Genomic DNA, 5756 nt, shown 5'->3' on the forward strand with positions numbered 1-5756 from the left:
AGACTGGGAAAATGAAATGTTGACTTTTTCAGGCCACAGGGCGGGAGTCGGGCAAAGGGGCAAGAGCCAGTGACCGTCAGGAACAATTGATGCCCCTTGTCGTTTGCTGTCTCATGTCCAGACAGGCTTCTGTGACCGCATTTCCCAGGCTCCTCACTCAGGGCTCAGTGTCATCTGAGCTGCCATTCTTTCCGTGGAACTTCACGTCTAACCCCAGGAACTCTCCGATGTCCTTCCCCGGCGGCCCGTTTGGTTCTGTGGAGTCTTATGAACTCTTTGAACTTTCCTTCTGTTTCCTGCGTTATCTCTATCTCCTTGTGAGTTGATCTGTTTATAATTTTAAAAAAATATTTATTTATTTATTATTTTATTTATTTATTTTGGCTGTGCCAGGTCTTAGCTGTTGCACGCGGGATCTTTAGTTGCGGCATGCGGCCTCTTAGTTGCGGCATGTGGGATCGAGTTCCCTGACCAGGGATCGAACCCGGGCCCCCTGCATTGGGAGCGTGGAGTCTTACCCACTGGACAACTGGGAAGTCCTGATCTGTTTATAATTTTTTAAAAATTTTAATTAAAAAAACTTTTATGGAGTATAGTTGATTTACAGTGTTGTGTTAGTTTCTGCTGTACGGCAAAGTGAATCAGTTATACATATACATATATCCACTCTTTTTTAGATTCTTTTCCCATATAGGCCATTACAGAGTATTGAGTAGAGCTCCCTGTGCTATGCGGTAGGTCCTTGTTAGTTATCTATGTTATATATAGTAGTGTGTATGTGTCTGTCCCAATCTCCCAATTTATCCCTCCCACACCCCTTACCGTTGGTAACCATAAGTTTGTTTTCTACATCTGTAACTCTATTTCTGTTTTGTAGATAAGTTCATTTGTACCCTTTTTTTAGATTCCACATATAAGTGATATCATAAATTTGTCTTTCTCTGTCTGACTTACTTAACTCAGTATGTGAACCTCTAGGTCCATCCATGTTGCTGCAAAAGGCATTATTTCCTTCTTTTTTATGGCTGAATAATATTCCATTGTATATATGTACCGCATCTTCTTTATCCATTCCTCTGTCAATGGAGATCTGCTTACAATTTTAGTGCTTCTCTTGCACTTTGTTGCTTTTCCTCAATTATCTGGGGGTTCTTAGTTTTATGTTTATATTTTTAAGTAAAGGACTAGATTGATCATTATGTATCACTAACAGTACACCCGGTGGGTAACGAGTGTGGTTGTTAGGGGGGTCTTTTCTGTCTCCCCAGAGCCGAGATCCTTGCCAGATACTCACTGTGTTGGCTGTGGGGTCACCGTTTGTACAGCACGGGAGCCTTTGGACCTGAGGTGTGACCTTGCTCACCTGCGCTTGGCTCTCGCCAGCCCATGGCCTCCTTCAGCCAAATATCCAGGTCTCACTGGACTCACCCAGTGAACATGTCGGGGAGGACAGAGGGCTCCGGCCTCACCTGGGACTTCAGGGAAGTCTTGTTGGAGGAAGTGACTCAGCCCTAAAATCCAAGCAAGTGAAACCTAGGTAAAAAGAAGGGAAGACTGTTCCAGGTGGGGAACAGCAAGTCAGGACGCTCTGAGGCCTGAGAATAGCTGGCATTGAGGAGCTGCCCGGGGGTGTGGAGAGGTCAGTGGGGGCCAGGCTAGGCAGGGCAGGGTGGGCAAGAAGATGGTTTTTAAGCAGGGTGGTGCTGGGGACAAATTGACATTTAGGAAGATCCCTCTGGCTGCCTGTGTAGCAGGAGGGGGCAGGTGTGGAACAGGGAGCATCCAGGGGAGAGCAGATGCTGGGGGGGGGGCCAGGCACGTGGAAGTGGGAGCCAGGCCGGGTGGGGTGAGCTGGCGCTGAGCAGAGCGCAGGCCGTGGTGCTGACCCCCGGGGACAGCGGCCTCCAGCCCCACCTGAGAGAGGGGGCTGCGCGGGCGGGCTCTGCTGCCGCCCCCAGCTCAGAAACCTCCGCGGGGGCGGCTTCCCCAGCCTTCTTCTCCTCCCAGGCATTGGTGGGGCCCAGGGGAAGGGCGGCAGGTGGAGGGACGGGGCGAGCACAGGAGCCAGGGCGGGTGGGGCGCTGGGCTCGTCCTGCCCTCCCCTGGAAATCCACGGACCCCCCCTTCCCTGGGGGAGAGGAGGGCGGCAGGGCACAAAGACCAGGCCACAGGGACCCCACCCTTGGTAAGAGTCGCTTAGAAGGGCCTGGCATCCCATAGATGGAAGCGGGTCACCCAGGCACAGTGACCCCAGAGGTGTTTCTGGGTGGGAGGAGGGAGGGCCAGGGCTGCCAGGCTCCCAGGGTGGGGCGGGGCTGCCTCAGTAGGAAATGGGGGGCAGAGGTCCTGGGCTCCTCCCCCAGTCCCTGCAGGACAGTCAGCAGGCAGCTTGACCCGGGTCGCGGAGACAAGCCCGGGCAGGGGCGGCTGCCTCAGGTCGCGCGGTCAGGGCCGGGTCGCGGACTCCCGGCCGCTTGTGGGGTTGCCCCTAGTGGGCGTGCGGTCTGCCTCTCCCTAGGCCGCGAGCCCCTCGTCTCCATCGCGTCCTCGCTGGAGGTCGTGCCGGCACTGGCCACGCGAGGGCGCCCGAGCTCCACCCACGGTCCCCGCGCCGGAGGGAGGTGGGCAGTGGGTGCGGCCTCCGGGACCCCTACTCACTCGGCTTCCAATAGGAAAACCCGGTCTTCTCCGGGCGCCCGGATCAGCTGGGGCTGGGAGTAGCCCACCCACACCAGGCGGGGCGGGGGTCGCCGGGCGACGGAGGGGGGGATCGTTGGGCTGGGCCAGGTCGTAGGCCCTGGCACCCCCAGCCAGCGGATGAGGACGGGGAGGAGGGAGGGGGCCGGGCGCCGCTTCCTCCGAGCAGGCCTGGAGGGCTTCCTGAGGGAGGCGGCACCTCTGGCAGCAGCCCGCGTGGGGATGTGGGCTTCCGCGGGCCGCGGGTGGTGCGGTGCTTAGGAGAGACGGCCCGTGGGCAGCCTTGTGGTCAGAGCTCACCCCACCCGTGGAGAGGTGTCCATCTCGTGGACTCCTCAGCCCCGGAGGCCACGGCCACGTCCCCCTCCCCCTCCCGCGAGAAAGCCCCTCCCCCAGGAGCCCCAGGAGTTGGGGGGCAGGTCCCACCCGCTTCCCTGGGGCAGAGTTGAGGTTCTCGGTGAATAATGGATGTTGCACAAACAGAGGTATTACCGCGCGGCTCAGAGTGGGGGAGGGACGCATCCCTTGTTAATATTTATTCAACCCACAGCCCCGTCATTCAAGAACCTCATAAATATTAATTCCCAATTAAACATTTATATGAAGGAGATTGTTTCTCCTCCCCCTCAAAAAACCTGTTTGAAGCTGGGGCTGCTGGTGGCCGGGGGAAGTGGGGTCTCCGTGGGGGAAGGGAGTGGGGGGGGGGTCTGGCCGTGGAGCGACTCCCCTCTGTGCCTGGGCCCCAGCCAGCAACCGGCCAGCGCCCCCTCCCCACGCCAAGCCCTGCAGAGGGGCCGCTGCTGACACCTGCAGGGCCCCCGTGGTTAGGGCTCCCGTGCCGGCTGCCAGGTCCGTGTCCTGAGTGATGTACCCGCGAGATCAGTCGTGGGCACCTCATGAGGTTTATTTGGCGGAGGGGGTGGGTGAGGGTCTAGCGGAAGAGGGCAAGCGGGCCGCCCTTCGGGCCCAGGCTGGCGATGGTCTGGAGCTGTCCCTGCAGGCTCCTGGGGGCAGTGGCAGGGTCTCCTCCTCAGTGGGTTTTGGGTGTTGATATGGAGGTCTGGTACCTGGTGGTCCTCAGTGCCCTGCTCTGTCGGCCTGCACACAGTACCTGCCTCATCCCCACAGCTCCTGCCCAGCCCCCGCTCGGAGCTTGCACTCCGAGAACGCTTGAATAAGTTGGGACTGTGTACAAAGGCCGGGGTGGGCGGGCAGGGGGGTGGTGTATGTGTGTGTTTACTCACAAGTGCCATCTGCATGGCTCTCTGCGTGCGGCTCCAGGGGCAGACCCCAGACTCCACTTACTGTGGTGGCGTCCTGCAACTCCCTGCCTTTTGTAACCCTCGGGGTGGGGACCCTCCTGTCTGCCCTTCTGCACGGCTGGCTGTCTGAAATGGCGATGCAGGGGACCCCCAGCAATGCAGCCCCGCCAAGCATGTTGCTCTGATGCCCAGAGCACCGTGGGGCTCCCCATGGGCTGCCCGCGGGCACTTGTTCCCCACGTGGGCCGGTGCCCATGGGCCTCTCACACTCGCCCTTAGGTCCACGCCTGCGATCCATCTGGAGCCAGCTTTTTTTAAAAAATATTTATTTATTTATTTATTTATTTTGGGCCGCGTTGGGTCTTCGTTGCTGCACGCGGGCTTTCTCTAGTTGCGGCGAGCGGGGGCTACTCTTCGTTGCGGTGCGCGGGCTTCTCATCGCGGTGGCTTCTCTTGTTGTGGAGCACGGACTCTAGGAAAGCAGGCTTCAGTAGTTGTGGTCCTCAGGCTCAGTAGTTGTGGCACACGGGCTTAGTTGCTCCGCGGCACGTGGGAACTTCCCGGACCAGGGCTCGAACCCGTGTCCCCTGCATTGGCAGGTGGATTCTTAACCACTGCGCCACCAGGGAAGTCCCTGGAGCCAGCTTTTTATAAAGACCAACCTTCTCTCCCCAGCGGTGAGCCATGTCCCCAGCACGTGTCACCCGGTCGTGGGTCACTGGTCCCCGTTGGAGCCTACGTGTCCCCAGGCCTGTTCAGGGTGACTGTGCTCCTTTGGCAGAGCTGGCCTGTCACTTATGTTATCGTAGTGACCATGGCTTTGGGGTTGTCTCCATTCTGGGGGAGCGAGTGCTTTCTCTTTGCTCTTTTCCAGTTCACGTCCCCATTTCTGGGCCTTTATTCCTCCGCGGGCAGATTGAGGAGGGGTTTCCTAAAAAACAGGCTGCTGGGATTTGGATTTGCACAACATTGATCTAGACACTAACTTGGAGACAGTTGTCAGCTGCGCTGTCCTGACGGAGGCACTTTCTCCATCTGTCACTCATCCGTGTCCTTCTGCGGAGTCCCAAGGAGCTCACTCGCACGTCTGCTCTTTGGTACTTAATTCCTGGCTTCGGCTGCCGTTGTGAGTGGTGTCTTATTTTCTGCTTATTATTGCTGGTGTGGAGCCTTACTACGATTTCTGTAGGTTTATCTTGTGACCCATTAGTTCCAGTGGTTCTTGTGTTGATTTGGTTACACTTTCTACAAAGACAGTCGCATTATCCACGAGTCACAAGGGTCTTATCTCTTCCTTTCCAGTCTTCACACCTCTGACTTCATTTGTTTGTCCGGCACGTTTCCTGGGACTTTCAAGATTACGTTCAACAGAGTGGCGACAAGGGACATTCTTGATTTACTTCTGATCTTGAAGAGATCATGTCTTAGATTTCTCTTTTAAGTCTGATACCTCCTGAGGCTTTTTGGAAGGTAGGTTTTATCAAGTTAAGGATGTCCTCTTGTATTTGAAGCCTTCCGGGAGTTTTTAGAAATTGTAAATAGGTGTTGAACTTTGTACAGACCTTTTCTGTGTCTGTGGAGATAATTCATGTGGCTTTTTCGTCCTTTGGTCCTTTCAGGAGACAACTCATGTAAGGGCGAGCTGTCCAGACTCTGCTGGACTAGGGGCTGGTACTCTTTTTAAGCACATCTGGTGGAACGGCATTGGTCACAAGGAGCACCGTTATTGTGTGGACCTCTAGGAAAGAAAAAGTGCCGCCTGTACCACCAGGAACCAGTGCTCATCATGTAAAAGCT

Source organism: Eschrichtius robustus, chromosome 1 (assembly GCF_028021215.1).
Source record: "Eschrichtius robustus isolate mEscRob2 chromosome 1, mEscRob2.pri, whole genome shotgun sequence".
In the NCBI taxonomy this organism is placed as follows: domain Eukaryota; kingdom Metazoa; phylum Chordata; class Mammalia; order Artiodactyla; family Eschrichtiidae; genus Eschrichtius; species Eschrichtius robustus.